The 17081-nt window shown below is 48.7% G+C and overlaps 1 long non-coding RNA gene across 1 annotated transcript; it reads left to right on the plus strand.

Annotated features, from left to right (window-relative positions):
- Positions 1-11320: 11320 nt before the first annotated feature.
- On the plus strand, positions 11321-14202 carry LOC131517183 (uncharacterized). The gene is made up of 2 exons (XR_009264446.1): positions 11321-11530; positions 12666-14202. It is a non-coding gene; the product is annotated as an uncharacterized LOC131517183 (long non-coding RNA).
- Positions 14203-17081: the final 2879 nt, after the last annotated feature.

The following is a 17081-nucleotide window of genomic DNA, read 5'->3' on the forward strand; positions in this document are numbered from 1 at the left end:
TCAGCCCCGCTGCAGGCCTAACTTTTCTGACTTCAGGCCCTTCTTTGCTGGGGGAATCTGGGCATTTGCACTCACATGGGTAAGGAAATCACACACCATACAACTATCCCTGGGCTTTCCCCAGGAGTGAAGACAAAGGCTTTGAGTCTAAAGACTATGAAGAATTTCCACAGAGCTCTGAACACCTTAAAACAAAACAAAACTGTTTGTTGTCCTATGAGAATATTCACAAATGTTCAAATATTGAATTTTCTTCCTCCACGATTCCCGTATCAGCAGCAATGTTGGTCTGATGCTTTCATTCTCTGCCAGGTGTCAAAATGAACTTGACAGGGGGTCAAGGGTCTTTCATGGCTTCGAGAGATCTAATGGGTTCACTGAGGTGGGCTTATCAGTTGGGCGTCAGCCACAAGGTTTGGGTAATGCCGGAGAGTGGTCAGGAGCTTTTCAATATAATCGGCCTCGCGTCAGTATTTCAGGGGGTATCTCAGGGCAGCATGGTGAGGGCAAGGTGGGGTTGGGTGACAGCTGGACACTGGTGAGGACAGAGGCTGTTCTTCAGGGCACCAGAGGACCCAGCCTCACCCCCATCTCTGTCCCCCTTCTCCTTCACTGCCTCCTGGGCTCCTCCCCTCCTGTTGTCATCCGGGACCCGCTCATGGGTTTAGTTTTTTTTTTTTTTTAATTTTTTTTTAACATTTATTTATTTTTGAGACAGAGAGAGACAGAGCATGAACGGGGGAGGGTCAGAGAGAGAGGGAGACACAGAATCTGAAACAGGCTCCAGTCTCTGAGCAGTCAGCACAGAGCCCGACGCGGGGCTCGAACTCACATACCGCGAGATCGCGACCTGAGCCGAAGTCGGACGCTTAACCGACTGAGCCACCCAGGCGCCCCTCATAGGTTTAGTTTTAAAACTGTGATTTAAAGCATAATTTAGCTGCTAGCTACTCCTTTGAAGACTTTAACTTCAAAAAAAAAAAAAAAAAAAAAGAATCCAACTGGGGATAATTGTTCACATCTGCCTAATGATGTTTCTATTTGAAGAGACAATACAATGTAAAATTTTGAGTTGTGATAGCTCTCAGTTTATAACTGAAATCAAAAGGGTAAAAATTCAAGTGAAAGAGCTAGATACTTCCGAAAGGTAGTCTTTATGTGAGGATTCAAGGCAACACGTTATGTTAGCAATATCAGAGGTTGATTTTTTTTTTTTATTCTGATTTTTTCTACTTTCGTGCAGGTGAGGTAGGGAGGAGCAGATGTTTTGTGTTTGGCAAGACAATAGTTCACTTCAGTACGACTAGATGGCTTCACCTTGTTTGTGCTGTTCATTGCTAAGAGGCCCACGATGCTGTCAGTGGGGCCTGAAATGTGCTGTGGGGAGCCAGCGGGCCTTGGGGGAACTGAAAAAGAAATCATTGCTCTGGCCTCACTCAGTCATCTGTTCCCAGGCAAAATCATACCCTGTCATCCATGAAGATTCAGAGAAACTCAACCTTGACTGAGCTGCTGTTTCTGACCACAGCCCTCGTTGCCCTGAGCCCACAAAGGCCTTATCCATGGGACTGAGAACACTAATGCCAGAAAGATGTTAGAAACCAATGGCCCAGGTCATGATCTCACAATTCATGGGATCGAGCCCCACGTCGGGCTCTGTGCTGACAGTGCGGAGACTGCTTGGGATCTTCTCTCTCTGCCTCTCCCCTACTCTCTCTCTTGCTCTCTCTCAAAATAAATAAATAAACTTGAAAGAAAAAGAAAGAAAGAAAGAGAAAAAGAAAGAAAGAAAGAGAAAGAAAGAAAGAAAGAAAGAAAGAAAGAAAGAAAGAAAGAAAGAAAGAGAAAGAGAAAGAAAGAAAGAAACCAATGGCTGAAGAGTAGGCTTGTGTTGGAAAGAACATAGCTCTAGGGAAAGACTGGTGAATGAGGAAGGGTAGGTGTGAGTGGAGTCTGAGTGGGGCATGACAGAGAAGAAGTCCAAGGGTGCTGGGAGTTAAACCATTGCCAGGATTCCAATGAAAGACTAATGTGGTCTAATACCAGACAGTAGGTGCTCAATGAATGCTTCTTAACCAGATAAATGGGAAGATGCTGGTCAGAGGATCCTGGGTGGGGGTGGGTTAGGGAACCAGCTTGGGTTGTTAAGGGTCTGTGGAAAGAGTTATTGAAGCTTAAACCAGGGGGTTTCCTGGGAGGAACAGGTACCAAGCAGCAGAACTGAATACAAAAGCCAGATTTGTTTAAGTAGGGTGGGGCAGAAACTGCTAGTTGCCTACCCAGCATCTACTCTCCCCTTTTTTCCTTAATAACGCAACTCAGATTTTAATCTGGGTGGCAGTGTGCCCAGCCAAGCGCTACATTCATCAGCCACATTTATAGCTGTGATGGCCATTGAGGCATATGCTTAAGTCGTTGGGTGGGGCTTCTGTGAAGATTCTTTAAGAGGCGTTAGTCTCCTGACACACTCATTTTTTCCCCTTCTCTGTTCCTCATGTGTATTCTTGGAATAGGAAGATCAATGTGATGGCTGGAGCTCTAGCTGCCACATTGGACCATGAAGTGAATGTGAAGATGGAAGTCATATGCTAAGAATAGCAAAACCCGGGCCCTTGATGACACTAGTTACCATACCAGCCAGACTCCAGCCTTCTTTTATGTGAGAGAGAAATAAGTTCATTCTTGTTGAAGCCACTGTTATTTCTTCATTCACCTAGGACATCACAAGCCTAGTGATCTTGAGAAGGCTTTGAAGACTGAAAAATTAGGGTTTTTATTTGTTTTTCATTTTGGTGTATGTATTTGTTTAAGTAGGCTGTAAGATAAAGGTGATTAAAAATGACAAAAGATTGTCTGTGTCTCTGGGCTCAGTCATAAAAAGAAACTAAGGGGTTATGTATTATTGTGTTGTGTGTTTATTTGGCTTAATAAAAACAGGCTTTAATCTCTCATGTAACTGAGAAGTCCAGAGGTCAGGTAGGCTTCAGATAAGGCCCGATATAGTAGCTAGAAAATTCAATGAAGACCCAGTATCTTTGGATGTCAGTGAAGACATCAGTCTCACCTAATGACCACAAGAGTCCTGAAGCTCTTGGCAAAGTCTTCTTGCATCTAGTCTGGGTCCCCAAACTAATCCTGTGGCTAGGATGGCTAGGACAATGGAGCCCACTAGATGGACCACTCAGAGACTTGTAATGAGGCTTTTCCTCCCAAAGGCATTGTTGGGAAGCATGGGACCCTGCTAGGAGGGAGGAAAAGAGGCAAATGCATGTGGGGAGGTCACCTCTCCTGGCCATGTTCACCAGCTAGCGTTATGTAAAGGAGCTCCAGTTTTTAAAAAGGCAAAGGTCTGTTGCTCTTAAATGACTTTTTACTAGCCTGGAAGCCAGTAATAGGCTTACTGGTTTGAGGTAAGGCATAGGATTTCCAGAGAACCTTTCCTACTCTTACTTTCATTCATTGATTCAACAGTAAATATTTCCTGGGTGCTAGTTATGGGTCATGCAGCCGGCAGGTTGTGCCTGAGAGGATAGGCACATGTTAACCCATTAGGATTGGTCGGCACTAGCAGATGGGGGTACCCAGACTCTTTCAGAAAGTCAGAAAACAAGCAGGAGGGCCTGGGAAAAAGGACAGGTAAGTCTTTCTAGGGATAAAGGAATGGGACTAGACGTTGTGCATAGGGGGATGCCCAGACAGAGCACATCTATGTAGGGGCCTCAGCAAGGCCCCTGAGAAGGTTGAGTTCCGTAAATCTGAGAAAGACAGAGTGGAGTGGGGGTGCATATGGGGACTGCATGTTGTGCCCTTTTAGCAGTCTGACCAGGGCTGGCTTTGCGATTAGGGTTCTGAATTTCCCCGGGTTAGAAAGTCTCTGCGGGGGAGGATGGGTAGGATTAGTGGTTCCTAATGTGGGCTTGGGAGAGTTTCGGAGGTAAAATGCTAGGAAGTGAGAGTAAATCCCTGAAACTCCCAGGGAGAATCTTTCCCAATCCAACTAGCTTGCTACTCTCCTGACTCTGGAACAGCTTGGGGGTTTTCAGTTTCTCGTGACACAATTCTTTTCTTCCTGCAGGAGTCAGAGAATAAGGGCTTCATAACCCAAATAGTTCACAGTATGGTATTTGTCTCTATTTAAAATCATCTCCCATGGGGTTCAATTAACAATTTACATGTCAAATTATGTCACACCTTTTACTTGCTCTAATTTGGTCAGGCTGGGTCAGGCAGTCCCTGAACTGATGGAGCTCCTAGCCTCCCAGCTGACAGGCACAGCCTCAGCGCCCAAGCTGTCCTTGGCCTGAACTGCGTCAGGGTGTGATATCCCACTAGGAGTACCAGGCAACACTGTGTGAAAGGTCAAGTTCATGACGACAGCGATCTGTAATAAAGCCCCATTTATCAGAGCTTTGCCCCTGGAGACTGGAGTATGTGGGCTTGAAACCTGGCTCTCTCATTCAGCAACTATGTGATCTTGGGCAAGTTCCTTAACCTTCCTGAACCTCATTTTCCACATCTGTAAAATGGAAATGCTCATAACATTTCATTTACAGGGCTGTAACTGAGGATTAAATGAGATAATGCATGTAAAACATTTGGCAGAATGTCCAGCACTTAATAAGAACTCTGTGCTAGCTATTTCCTAGTAGTAATACTTAATTTTTTTATCTTGTTCAGTCCTTCAAAATTGGGGCTCCTCCAAGGATTACCTACAGGAAATATTTCACCAGCCCTCCAAAAACCCAGAGAAGACAGGCAGCCCTTCCTGGAGGGCATGCGGGGTGGCCAGAGAAGCCACAGTGGTATTTTGACACTAGAATGATTAAAAATGGGGCAAGAGCAGCCTTGACTTTAGGAATAGCTCTGTTGTGGGTACAGAAAACTTCTCCCTTTGCCACGTGGGGATCACAGAATGCCTTTGTGTGGCCATTCAATTGGTCTGCAGAGCTCCAAGAAACAGATGTAAGAGTGCCGGGTCAGTCATTCTCTCCATTTTAAATAGAGGTAAACTGAGGCACAGAGCAGTCTACATATGAACTGCAGTTCTTTCCCGCCTCTCAGTGGACAAGTGAAACTGGTAATTACAGAGCTAGAAGCAGAAGCTCCTGCCCAAATGACTTGGGACTGAGGCATCTGGGTCATCAACCACAACGGAAGCTGATATTGGGGAAATTATCTGGGGTTACAGGCACAAAGTCTATGCCTCTTACTGTCTTCTACACCCAGAATCTCTGCGGTTGTGTGCTACCCACTTTGTGGGTACATCCAGCAGGTGGTATATTATAGAGAAAGCCCCGATGATATTCAAGAAACCTATACTCTGACCCTAGTCCTGCCAAACCAGCTGTGTGACCTTGGAAAAGTTACTTTACCTCAGATTGTACCTCAGAAACAGAAGTGAAGGGTTTCAATGACATCAGTGTTTCCCAAGCCTGACAGCTCATGACTGTACACTGTGTGTGTCAGGGGGTGGGGTTGGGGGTGGGGTGGGGTGGGGTGGGGTGGGCAGAGCTCTGAAGCATGAAAATCTGTTCTCAGTGATTCTAGACAGCAGTCACCATTGGCAACTCTGGATAGATGCTATCTGAAGTGCCCCTAACTCCAGTGTTTTCCAAAGCCAAAGCCCCTTTTACCACATTCCACACAATTCCACACAGTTCAGGCCAGAGATGGCAGTCCTCATAGTGAAATCCCATGAGAAAGTCGGTGTGTAATCCCAGGGAAGAGCCAACATGGCAGGGCACCTGGCTAGGGTGGTGCATGGGAGAGGGCGGCCGCATGTTCTGGGGCTCAAGGTCCCTGCCTTTTTCTTGGCCAGCTGGGCTTTGGAGCCTGCAGATTGGGCTTGCCTGGGTCCAGTAGTGCTTTGACCCTGACTGTGACCATCCACTGCCTTGCTCCTGAGGGTCTGGGGACTTCTCACCATTAGGCTGTGGTCTAGAACACCAAATACACCTGTCCTGAAACTGAAAAACACATCAAGAATCCCAACAAGCTGGTCTTGCATCCTCGAGGCTGGCATCCATCACGCGTGCTTTTGAGTTCAGTCATGTATCTCCAGCTATCCTAGAGTTACAAAAAGTTCCTCTTTTAATGAGAAGCTGTGGAATGCTAAGGCTAAAGCTGCCTTTCGCTCTTTCAAAAGTTTCACTTATGGGTTAATCCTGACATTCTTTGGCTTTAGTAAATGCGCAGGAGGTTTTTGTGTTTGTGTGGGGGCCGAGGCAGGAATCAATCATGGCTCTTGGCCTGAATTTGATCCAGGAAATGTGTGTCTAGACTCCCTCTGGGTGGCAGAGAGAACAGGGGAGCGGGGTTCCATGGCGGGAGCTTCAGTGGGGCCCCTTGTGCCTACAAGGCACCCAAGCAGGAGAGGGGCTGCACGGGTGCGTTGGTGGGGGCGGGAGAGGGTATGCCTTGGCCAGTGGGGGCGGCCACCACTTGTTCATGCACTCTGCTGCCATGCGCCAATCAAAGTCTAGTGTTGCTGACACTCCCGGTTCTTGAAAGGAGTCAGAAATCTCAATCTTATCTGAATTCTTCTAATTTTAAAATGCTGAAACATTTCGTTTAGAAAATTCCTCAGATCAAGCAAATCATAATATCCAGCCACAGACTGGGACTCTGAGTAGAGAGCCTGGCCTCTAGCACTGATCTAGGGGACTCTAATATTCTGCTTCCAAATGAGCAGAGCCCCCAAAGGAAGTTCTCAAGTCTTAAGAGCGAAATCCACCTTCTACTTGGCAATTTCCTTTGTTGGAGGGAAAGAAGGCCCTGGCTTTCTGAAATCCTAGAAGTCCCCTTTCTCTGACGCAGCATCATGGATCTATGGTCCCCACCTTCCCTCTCCCTCTGTCTGCCCTTGCTCCCAGTAGCCCCCAGTAACAGACAGCCCACTCCCTGGACCATGTCAGGTGTGATGTCCAGTATATAGGCTGTACCACTGTCTCTGTTCTTATGCTAGACAACATTCAAACCCAAATAACAGATGACACCTTAGGACATGGACAACCTCGAGCTATCAACTTAGTTTTAGAGGTAAATAATGTGTGTACTTTGGTACTCTATCAAAAACAATTTACTCGTGACACATGTCCCAGAGGATTGGTAGTAGTAGTTCTAGAATTTCTATATAGGAAAATCTTGGGGGTAGCATTTTGTTTGGCAGCAAGGAATTGCTAAATGACTTTTCCTAAAGGTACATAGTATATTAAATGCTCTTTTTTTCTTAAATTGCACACTTATCTAAAAACCAAAGAAAACCTCTAGGAGCCAAACCTTGGCCCTGTCATTGTGATTGGTCAGGACACATGCAAGGACAAAAGATAGGCAGAGATAGCGACCCCCTTCTAAATGGGGAGGGGGATGGGCAGGATGGGGTCCCAGAACAATCCAGATGTAACATAAGCCCCATAGCTCAAGAAAACATTCAATTTGGATGTTGAGAGTTTTAAGCCTCGTTCCTGAAAGTGTCCTGGATGAAGAGGATGCATTCTTGACCACCAGGCTGAGCCATTCTGGAAAAAACCAAACCTGCTCCTTGGCAAAGGTCAGTGGTAATGTCAGAATGTCCCAGACACCTGCTCCCATGAGCTCCTTCCCCCAAGCAGCCAGATGGCCCATTATGACCAACACGCAGCTATCCCAGCCTGGTGCCCTGGCTCATTGGCAACAGATGGCCTGGGGAACAGGGACTTAACCCCATTGCTCAGACTGTAGCCCAGGGGATTCTGCTCATGGTCCCCCTTCTTGTAATCAGCAAACTCAAGGGACCCCAGGGAAGATTTTCTTAGAGTTTACTTTGGAGTAACCTCTAAACTCTAGAAAAGTATCATAAAATGTAATACTCCTTACTTGTCAGGAAGTGGTCGAATTCTCCCCCATCACCATAATGCTACTATTTGGTATTATTTCAAGTAAGTGATCCATGTATAACCCAGAGGGTTATTTACTTTAAAATAAACAAGTAAGCCATTGACCCTTCACTAAATTGGTGGTTTCATCACACTTAATAACTGCCTCACCAGCACATTGTTCCCTTCTGGAAAACCGGTCATCAGCAACTGGCTGGAAATCACACTGTTCTTGCTTAAAATTATCTAATAATCGATGGTTTGACATTACTTTTTTCCCTTTCACTTTTTAAACACCGTAGTAATTCAACACTGAAAGGAATGCGATGTTTGTAGCTTATGCTTCTCTCAGGGAACAAAGGAATCTGGCAGGACATACACACAGGTATGGACAGACACACAGGTGTGAACCTGCCTTCAGAGTCATGTACCATTAGTGTTTTTCAGTTGGAGTGTGTTTGGGGGTTCAGGGGGACAAGAAAGCCACTTGTGCAGCAGGGCTGGTCCACACTGGAGCTTCCTCTGTCCTAAGCCACGCCCCCTGCAGTGGGGCGGGGGGGGGGGGGGGGAGGGGGGTGGTTCATGCTGTGCTCACGGCACCATTGCTTCCATCTGCCTCACTGAGCTCACCACAGCACTTCCTCCCTTAGGCCAGGCTGGCCAGGAAACCCAGCCCCAGCAGAGGCTCCCGGCTGAGCATCTTCAAGGCCTTCGCCCTCCTCCCAAAACGGGGGCTAAGTCACATGGTGCCATCAAGGGCAGGACTGAGGCTGGGGGCCACTTCGCAGGGTGACCACCTTTCGACTTTTCATTTCGGTTTAGAGCTCTGTTGGATTTCTTTGTCTCAAATGCCTTCATCAGTCTGCAGCTCTCCCAGTTTGCTCAGTGTTAGTCTGCTAAACACAGATGATAAGATGACAGATGAGACACGAGTTTTGGTAACATTAGTTCCTGGTAACACGAGATGTAGATGATATGTGTGCGATTTTTCCACACGCATTCAGCCTGTTAAAGAACCAGAATTCGACTAAGTAAATTTAAAGGTCTAATCGGCTTTATTCAACAATTCGTGAATCAGGCAAACGGAAGGGCGCTCTGAGGAGCTATACAAAATGGAAGGCTTTTACTTTTTTTTTTTTTTTTTAAACGTTTATTTATTTTTGGGACAGAGAGAGACAGAGCATGAACGGGGGAGGGGCAGAGAGAGAGGGAGACACAGAATCGGAAGCAGGCTCCAGGCTCTGAGCCATCAGCCCAGAGCCTGACGCGGGGCTCGAACTCACGGACCGCGAGATCGTGACCTGAGCTGAAGTCGGATGCTTAAGCGACTGAGCCACCCCGGCGCCCCCAAAATGGAAGGCTTTTATAGGCAGAAAAGGGGCGGGGCAAAAAAGTTACTAGCAAAAGAAAAGAAAGGATTGTTTCAGGCGAGGTCACCTTCCCTTAGGAGTCAGGGCAGGGGTCTTGGGCAGATGACCCACTAGTGCTGACCAGGAAATTTTAGACTGACTGGTTTAAAACCCACTCCTGGGAGAGGCTGAAACTGCAATTAGATTAGGTGCTAAATCTTGGGTTGGGCCTAACATAAGTGACTCCATTTTGGGTTTGTTGTTCCTTTTTAACAAGCCTCAACACTTGCACATACAGCATCTTCAGAACAGAGTGATTTTAATTTCTTTTTTTAGGGAATGATAGCAATGCAGCAAGTACAAACTGCCTAAGAACACTTACTGTTTTCCAGGCACTTTTGTAAGACCACGAAATTCAACATCAGAAAGTCCCTGCCCTCTGAAGTTTTACAGTTTCGTGAAAAGACATTCTAGCTAACAAGTACAAATCCGAGTTACTCTCTCTTCTCATATGTGAGGGTGCTTATAAGCAGGGGTGAGAAGGAGCCTGCAAAGTGGGGGGCAAGCAACATGGAGCCATGGGCTAGACACAGTCTATACTTTCCTGGAATCAAAGGTCCTCAAAGACTTGGAACACTAATTTGTTTTTTATTAAAATAACCACAACACTACCGTGGAATCACATGCAAAGATCATAGAGCCCACTCCACCCCCCTCCTCCCTTTCAGCCCCTCCTCCACCCATGTCTCCTAGCGGAAAGGATGCAGTGGTGGAGGCGCTGGAGGGAGAAGGGGCAGCTGGAACTGTGAGTCAGACAGAGGGCGGAGGCGCTGAAGAGGTGTAACCCCCTGCCAGGGGGAGGTCCACTGCCCAGGTTAGAAGGAGAAACACAGAAATGCTTTTGGGGGACAACGCAAACTTCAGTAGCTCTTCATGTGTCACAAGTGGGGGAGGGGCACTCACTAAGCACTTCAAACTGGGGAAGACAGTCTTTGAAGCACCCCAGGGTCCTCTTTGCGGGCTTGTCTGCTTTGAAGCTCTCCTCCACTCTCCAAGGGCAGTGGGGAGGCCCTCAAGTGACTGAAGCAGAGAAGTTGCTTGGAAGAGAAAGAGCAGAGGGCACCACATTATGTCCTGCGGCTAGTCAGCCAGGCAGGAAGCCCTGCTGAGCAACTTTGGTTTCAGTTGGAAACGTTGTGTCATGTTCTTGTCCATGAGGCAGCAAGCAGCATAGGGGAGTGTGGTTAGATTTCCTGTTCCTTGGGGCGTTTGGGGGGATGGGGGTGAAGCAATGGATAAGTGGAGAAGTGATTTCCAGAGGAGGTGGAGGTCACACAGAGGGTTTTACATTCACAAAGGCATTTCTGCTGTGGGGAGAACGAGTGGCAACTGCCTCTGGAACAGGCCACTGGAGATTCCAGAGGAGGGATCCACCCAGGCCTCCTCACTTGTGGCTTTAATTATCCAGTTAGTCATTGGTTTACTGTCATCCAAGTTTAATAAGCTTGACTGTGACCTGTGAGCCAAAAAGTTGGCCAGGCTGGGGGCGTGGGGTGGGGGGATGGGAGGGGTGGGAAGCACCACTCTGGGCTGTCGGCAGGCTGAGGCAGGATCCACAGAGCCCACCAGCCCTGGGGAAGTGGGGACCGCCTGCCTTTTCTTTTCTTTCTTTGCAGCTTGTGATCTTGAACACAGGGCCCCAGGCACTGACCAGGCCAGTTAAACTGAAGAAATTTAAGAAGCAACAGCTTATAACTAACTGCTCAGAGAGAAGTTTCACTAGCACAGAGCAGCCTTGGAAAGCAGAACCTGATTGACAAGCCAGGGAGGGTGTGGGTGAGGCGCTGGGATCCTGACAGTCACTGGGCTCCTCACCCACTTTTGCATGGGAAGCGGCAGATCCTCTGTTGGCCCTGGGCCCCCTGCCCATGCCCTGGGAGGAATGAGCGCGTTTGGGTGGCATCCTCCCGAAGGGGGATAGGCAGGGTTTTGTCCCCCTGACCTTGGAGCGAAGTGTGAAGCTGTGTGCACAGGTCACGTTTCCATTTTGAGAAGCCTGATCCGTCTGACCTGAACACACGGCTCTTTGTCTTTTGCACAACAGGACGGTCCGCTCCTAGCTCAGCTCAGTGCATGTTCTGGCTTCCAGCTTCCCTCCTGAGCACCTGGTGGCTGTCGGTTTACTGTGACCTCACTGCCATTATATCTGCCTGGGCTTCATTTGCAGCATCTCACCAGGGCTGCCAGGATCCATCTCCCAGGCAAGGCTTTCTCCACAGAGGCTGCTGGGCCAGCAGGAGAGGAGACCTCCGATCCATCTGTCAGCATGTGAATAATTTCATCCACACATACTTCTCTTCCAACCCCCCGGGCTATTTTAGTTTCCCTGAACCGTGCAAGCCAAAGGCGCCTGTCAGCCTGCTCCCTCTCATGAGCAGGACGCATCCCCTTGAGCGCTCCAGGAGCCCCACCACACTGGTTTCTTTGTGAGGTCATCTTTGCAGTGGTTTCCGGGCACTCTGGCCTCCTTCCTGATAGCTTCACACATTCTGGTTTGCCAGAGTTCAGTTCAGTAAAAACATAAGGGCCTTCTGAGGGCTCACCCCTGTGCTGTGCATGGTGGGAGATATGAAAATCACAGGGGGGTATCTGGGGGATAGGGTGTAGTCAAGAGTTACCCAAGGTGGGTCGCCCAACTTGAGTCCCAAAGAGAGAGAGTTCAGTTGCCAATTAGATTGGGGAATTTCGACAATTCAAAACACATATTTATATATCAAAGGTTCTGAGAAGTCCTGTCATAAAGAAATTCTGTTCCCCCTTTTTAGCCTACCATTTCCCCAACCCAGCATAATATTGACCATGAAACTTTTCTTATCACAACGACTTACATCTCGATGAACCAATTCATGGTTTTTTGTAATGCATTTTAGGAAATGATCTAAAAGTCGTTTTCGGTCTAAGGAGGCACCTCAATCTCCAGGGTATTTGGATTTAGATGGTGGCATTTTTGCCTGTCACCAAGATGCGGAGGTGCTTCCGGCATTTGCTGCAGGGGGGTTGGTGGGGGGCAGCTAGTGATCTACACCTCCTGCAGCCCAGCCTGTCCTCACTAAGCCAGGAAGAGCTGTCCTGCCCCAAATGGCCACGGTGCTCCCACCCCCCACTGAGAAGCAGTGGTTGGACAAGTGCTCAGCATTTTGTTAAAAACAGTCTCTGCAGGTCCAAACACCCTGCTATCTTATCCGCCTTCAGATTCCTTGCTTCCTCTTGTTGGGGTGCCTGCATGGTTCATTCTCGACCTTCAGTGAGTCTGGTCTGAGCTGGAGGTGACAGAGGCTACCAGAGGGCAGGGCTCCTTGGTTCCATCTATTCTGGACATGAAAAAGGTTGTGTTCAGGTGACCCTTGGCGGGTGAAGAGGAAGCGGCTCACCTACCTGACAGTCCTCTCGCCTCACCCCGCAGGGAAAAGAATGCCTCCTGGCTCAAGCCTAAAGTGAAAATGCCTGGCGCTTAGCCAAAGTCAGGTGGCTTGAGAAAGACAGTGAAAACGCCGGGCAACCCCCCCCCCCCCCCCCGGCCTTCAGGGGTAAAGCGGAGGAGACCCCACACCCAAAATCGGCAACTCCAACTCCAAGGATCAGCGGTGCCCCTGCTCCTGTCAAAACAGAAAACGCCCGTGGCAACCGGCAAGTGTGGCCTGAAACTGCAGAGTGTGTGTTTAATAAAACAAGGGTGGCTCATTGATAGAGTCGCCCCAGCGAGCGTCTGGCCGGGCGCCCGCGAGGCAGCAGGTCCTGGGCGGGGGGAGGGGGGGGCGGCTCGGGCTGGAGCTGAGCTGGCTGGGTTTGCCTGCGGGGAGGAGCCGCTGCCGCCCGCACGCCTGCAGCCCCCCTCCGCCCCCGCCCCGGGCGATGCGGCCTTGGACTTCTGACCCGCAGGTGCGCAGTCAGCCTCCTGGCCCTCACTCAGCGGGAGGAGGTCCATCTCTCTTCTCACTGCCCGCTGCCCCGCAGGACTGGGCGGTGTTTTCTGGAGCAGTCAAAAATGATCCTCTCCCAGCCCCGGGAGGTGGGGGGTGGGGGGCGGGGGGCGGGGGGTTGCTCCCGTGAATTGCCTCTGTGCTGTTTCCCCCTTCCTCTTTCTCTCTCAGGATTAGTGTGGTGAGGGGTAGGAGGAGGAGTTGCCATCTAAAAATTTTTGAAAATAACTTTTAGGGCAACATCGTGCCAAGTGTGCAGCCCAATAGCCCCCATTTTATAGATGAGGACACTGAGGTCCAGTGAGATCAGATTTGAAGTCATGCTGCTGGGAGCTGCCAAGCCAGGTAGAGAACCCTGGTGCCCACATTCACAATTGTTTTCCCTTCTTTAACACCCACTGAGGCAAAATGTTGATTTTTTTTCTCAGTTACGAAGAATTGTTAAAATTTGACAGCTGGGGGGTTAGGGAGTGAGCCAAAAGGCCTTTCAATATTAAAGCGATGTTTTAAGCAAATCTGGGGGTCTTCTGGCTCTCCACTGGAAGGTAACTTTGACTTCATATTTACTATCAGTTGGAGTCCAGGCATGCATAACTCTGTAAAATTAGATGACGTTGTGTAGTAACTGCTAAAATGTAAATGACTTTCCGGTTCAGTAGAGAGGCAAATGATTTCTATCTGGTATAAAAAAATAACCCCAAAGGTTATGGTTTTGTTTGTTGCCCCATAGGACATTAACCAGCTTTGAATCTAACTTTGTGGTCTTCAGCATTCCTTTTTGTTCTTTACGTGCACAAAAATCTTTGTTCCCATGTTGTAAACCAGCTTTCTTACCCTGAGGATTCTCTCAGTAATGGATTAATTAAATCATCGACACATACTCATCATCCCTTGTCAAGGCTTCATGTTCCTCTTGCTCTAGAGTCCCCCTCAATCCCCTATCAGCTGAAGTACACACTCAACACCCATTGCCGATTTTCACATGACATCAGGGGGCACCTGGGATACATGCTCCCCAACTTTGCAGAGTAAAAGAAATCCCTGTGATTGTCAGAAACACACTAGGACTGTCAAAAGTGTACAAACTCGGGGCGCCTGGGTGGCGCAGTCGGTTAAGCGTCCGACTTCAGCCAGGTCACGATCTCGCGGTCCGTGAGTTCGAGCCCCGCGTCAGGCTCTGGGCTGATGGCTCGGAGCCTGGAGCCTGTTTCCGATTCTGTGTCTCCCTCTCTCTCTGCCCCTCCCCCGTTCATGCTCTGTCTCTCTCTGTCCCAAAAATAAATTTAAAAAAAAAAAAAAAAAAAAAAGTGTACAAACTCTACATGTTACTCCAAATAATCTGTTCCCCTCCCCTCTCATATTTTAATCATGCCATGTCTCTGAGCAGGGGCTGGGGCCTCTGGCCTGCGAGACACCTGCTCTGCTCTCAGTCCCACAAAAAAAACCTATGCTTACACACAGAGCCATACCGGTGGCCCCACCCCGCGGGGTCAGGCACCTGGTCCAAGCAACAGCCCACTTACTGATTGGTCAGCCAGTGAAGGCTCAGCCCAGCTAGGCTAATGAGGTCTTCTATCTTGGCAAATTTGACAGGCAAATTCTAGGTGGAACACTTAGTGGTAAAGAAACAGATAAGGCAGACATTTGAGGTCCGGAAGCAGCAGACACTTAAATAAGCAGCAAGAAGGGCAGGGGAAGAAATGAATATCTGAAAGCCCCACTGGCAGAGGATGAGGGCAAGGATGGGCAAAACCTATTGCTGGGCTGGCTGGGAGATGGGGTGTCTGTGTTTAAAGCTGTGTTTGATTTTGAAAGACCTCTTGGTTCCTGACCTACATCTAGCACTCTGTCAGGCTCCACAGAGTTCTGTTGCCCTGTTCCTCCCAACAGGTGAGCCATGCGGCTTGTCCTGGGTTGCCATTAGACCTGCCATTTGGTCTATGGCCCTTACTTTCTTATCCATGTGTGGCCTTAAAGCCCACAGTGCTGGAGGGAACCTAGTGGGTCTCTGCTCCTTCCAATCAAAAGACCTTGATTCATTCTCTCACATTTTCTTTAAATTAAATTTTTGTTTCTTTTGAGAGAGAGAGAGAGAGAGACAGAGCGTGAGCAGGTGAGGGGCAGAGAGAGAGAGGGAGACACAGAATCCGAAGCAGGCTCCAGGCTCTGAGCTGTCACCACAGAGCCCAAGGCGGGGCTCAAATTCACGGATGGTGAGATCATGACCTGAGCTGAAGGACGCTTAACCAACTGAACCACCCAGGCACCCCTCGCCTTTTCTAATAATAAGTTAAATACTAGCACAGGAGTCTTTATTACCTTTTATTTAGACAACTCTGTTGAGGGACATCAAGAATTTTCTAGGAAAGAGCAAGTTTTCTTGGTTAGAGCTGTCCTTCCCTTCTGCTTCCCTCTGTTCATTTATGTTCGATCATTCATTCATTCTCTCCACAAGCGCACCATTGATTCTAAAATGAATAAGGCAGCATCCATGCTTTGAAGAAGAGCCCAATCTTGCAAGTACAGGGTTAAGGGACTGGGGTCAGTGCTGGAGTGAAATGAGACGATAGGGGCTACATGCTCCCCCGAGGTGGGGGTGGGGAAGGGCACCCCTTCTCTCCATGGCCTGCATTGGAAGCTTTCCCTCTTGGCTCTCCTACAAATGCTGGCTTTCATGCCTCTGGCCTGGAACCACATGTAACCAAAGCCATATGTTCAACTTGGATTAATTAAATGGAGGCCTCAGCAAATTTCTGGTGCTGCTTCTGATGCTTTCACGCTACAATATCTTTAACATTGTTGCTGTGTGTTGTTTGTTATGTTTAACCCTGCGGCCCAGATTCTATTAGTCTGTAAAGTTTACATGGGGAGAGACTTCTGGTCTTGAACTTTTAAAATAAGGATTATTTTTGGCTTATTCCATGAGAACATGTCGTGTCTTCTCTAGGTTGGGCTTGAGAGGTTCGCAGTCCTGATTTTTGTGGGAGATGACTGTAATCTTAACGGATTCTACGAAACACTGTTAAGAAAAGGCTGTGCTGTAAACTCGAAGTCCTGATTCTTGGTTCTTAGCACCAAAGTGCTGAAAAAATTAAATTCCCAATCCAGTTTCTAACCACGGATGTCCAAGAACCCAAGATGGCAGGGAGAAGGGAAGAGGAGGTGCTCTTCCTGGGAATGGGCATCCGAGGCTTGACCCAGCCCTGGGCAGGCCTGGGAGACCAGCAGCACTTGGCGGGCAAGCATGCGTGAGAGTAAACCTCACTGTGTTCCCTGGACTGCAGGCCATGGTGCTGCTGCTCTGGCCATTTCCCACTCTCCTCCAGGGCCCAACACCAGTGCTGGTGACATCATGGCAGCTTTGGTCATTTTTCTTTGGGGAAGGGTGGTCACAGTGATGAAGGGTCCCTATAACTTGTGCGAGTCCCCAGAACTGCAGGTCAAAGTCTCAGCTTCCTCTGCAGTGCAGGCAAGAGCACCTGCTTCAGAAGGTGACAGTGACCAGGCATGGAGGCAGGTGTGCATGTGTGTGTGTTTGTGTGCACGTGCACGCGCGTGTAAAGAGCCCAAGGTGCTCACTAGTGGTATCTATGGGGATAATTTTGGGGAAGGGGCCAGAGATCGTCCTTCTAATCCTCATGTCCATAAATGTGAGCTGGAGCAGCTTGCAGACACACACAGGACACTCCTGGCTGTGAGGCTGGATATTTTCCTTGAGGTGGGTCATCTAGGCATTTCTCTAAGGCCTCCAATCCTTCCGTGTCGACAGCTATGCTTCCCATCCCCTTGAGCACAGTGAGCTCTACCTGCGCATCTTACTGGGCTGGATCTGCAGGGAGCTGGGGTTCCCTTTGGGCCCACCTAGCGTAGGTTCCTCGTCCCCCAGCTCTTAACATCCA

Source organism: Neofelis nebulosa, chromosome 7 (genome assembly GCF_028018385.1).
Source record: "Neofelis nebulosa isolate mNeoNeb1 chromosome 7, mNeoNeb1.pri, whole genome shotgun sequence".
Classification (NCBI taxonomy): domain Eukaryota; kingdom Metazoa; phylum Chordata; class Mammalia; order Carnivora; family Felidae; genus Neofelis; species Neofelis nebulosa.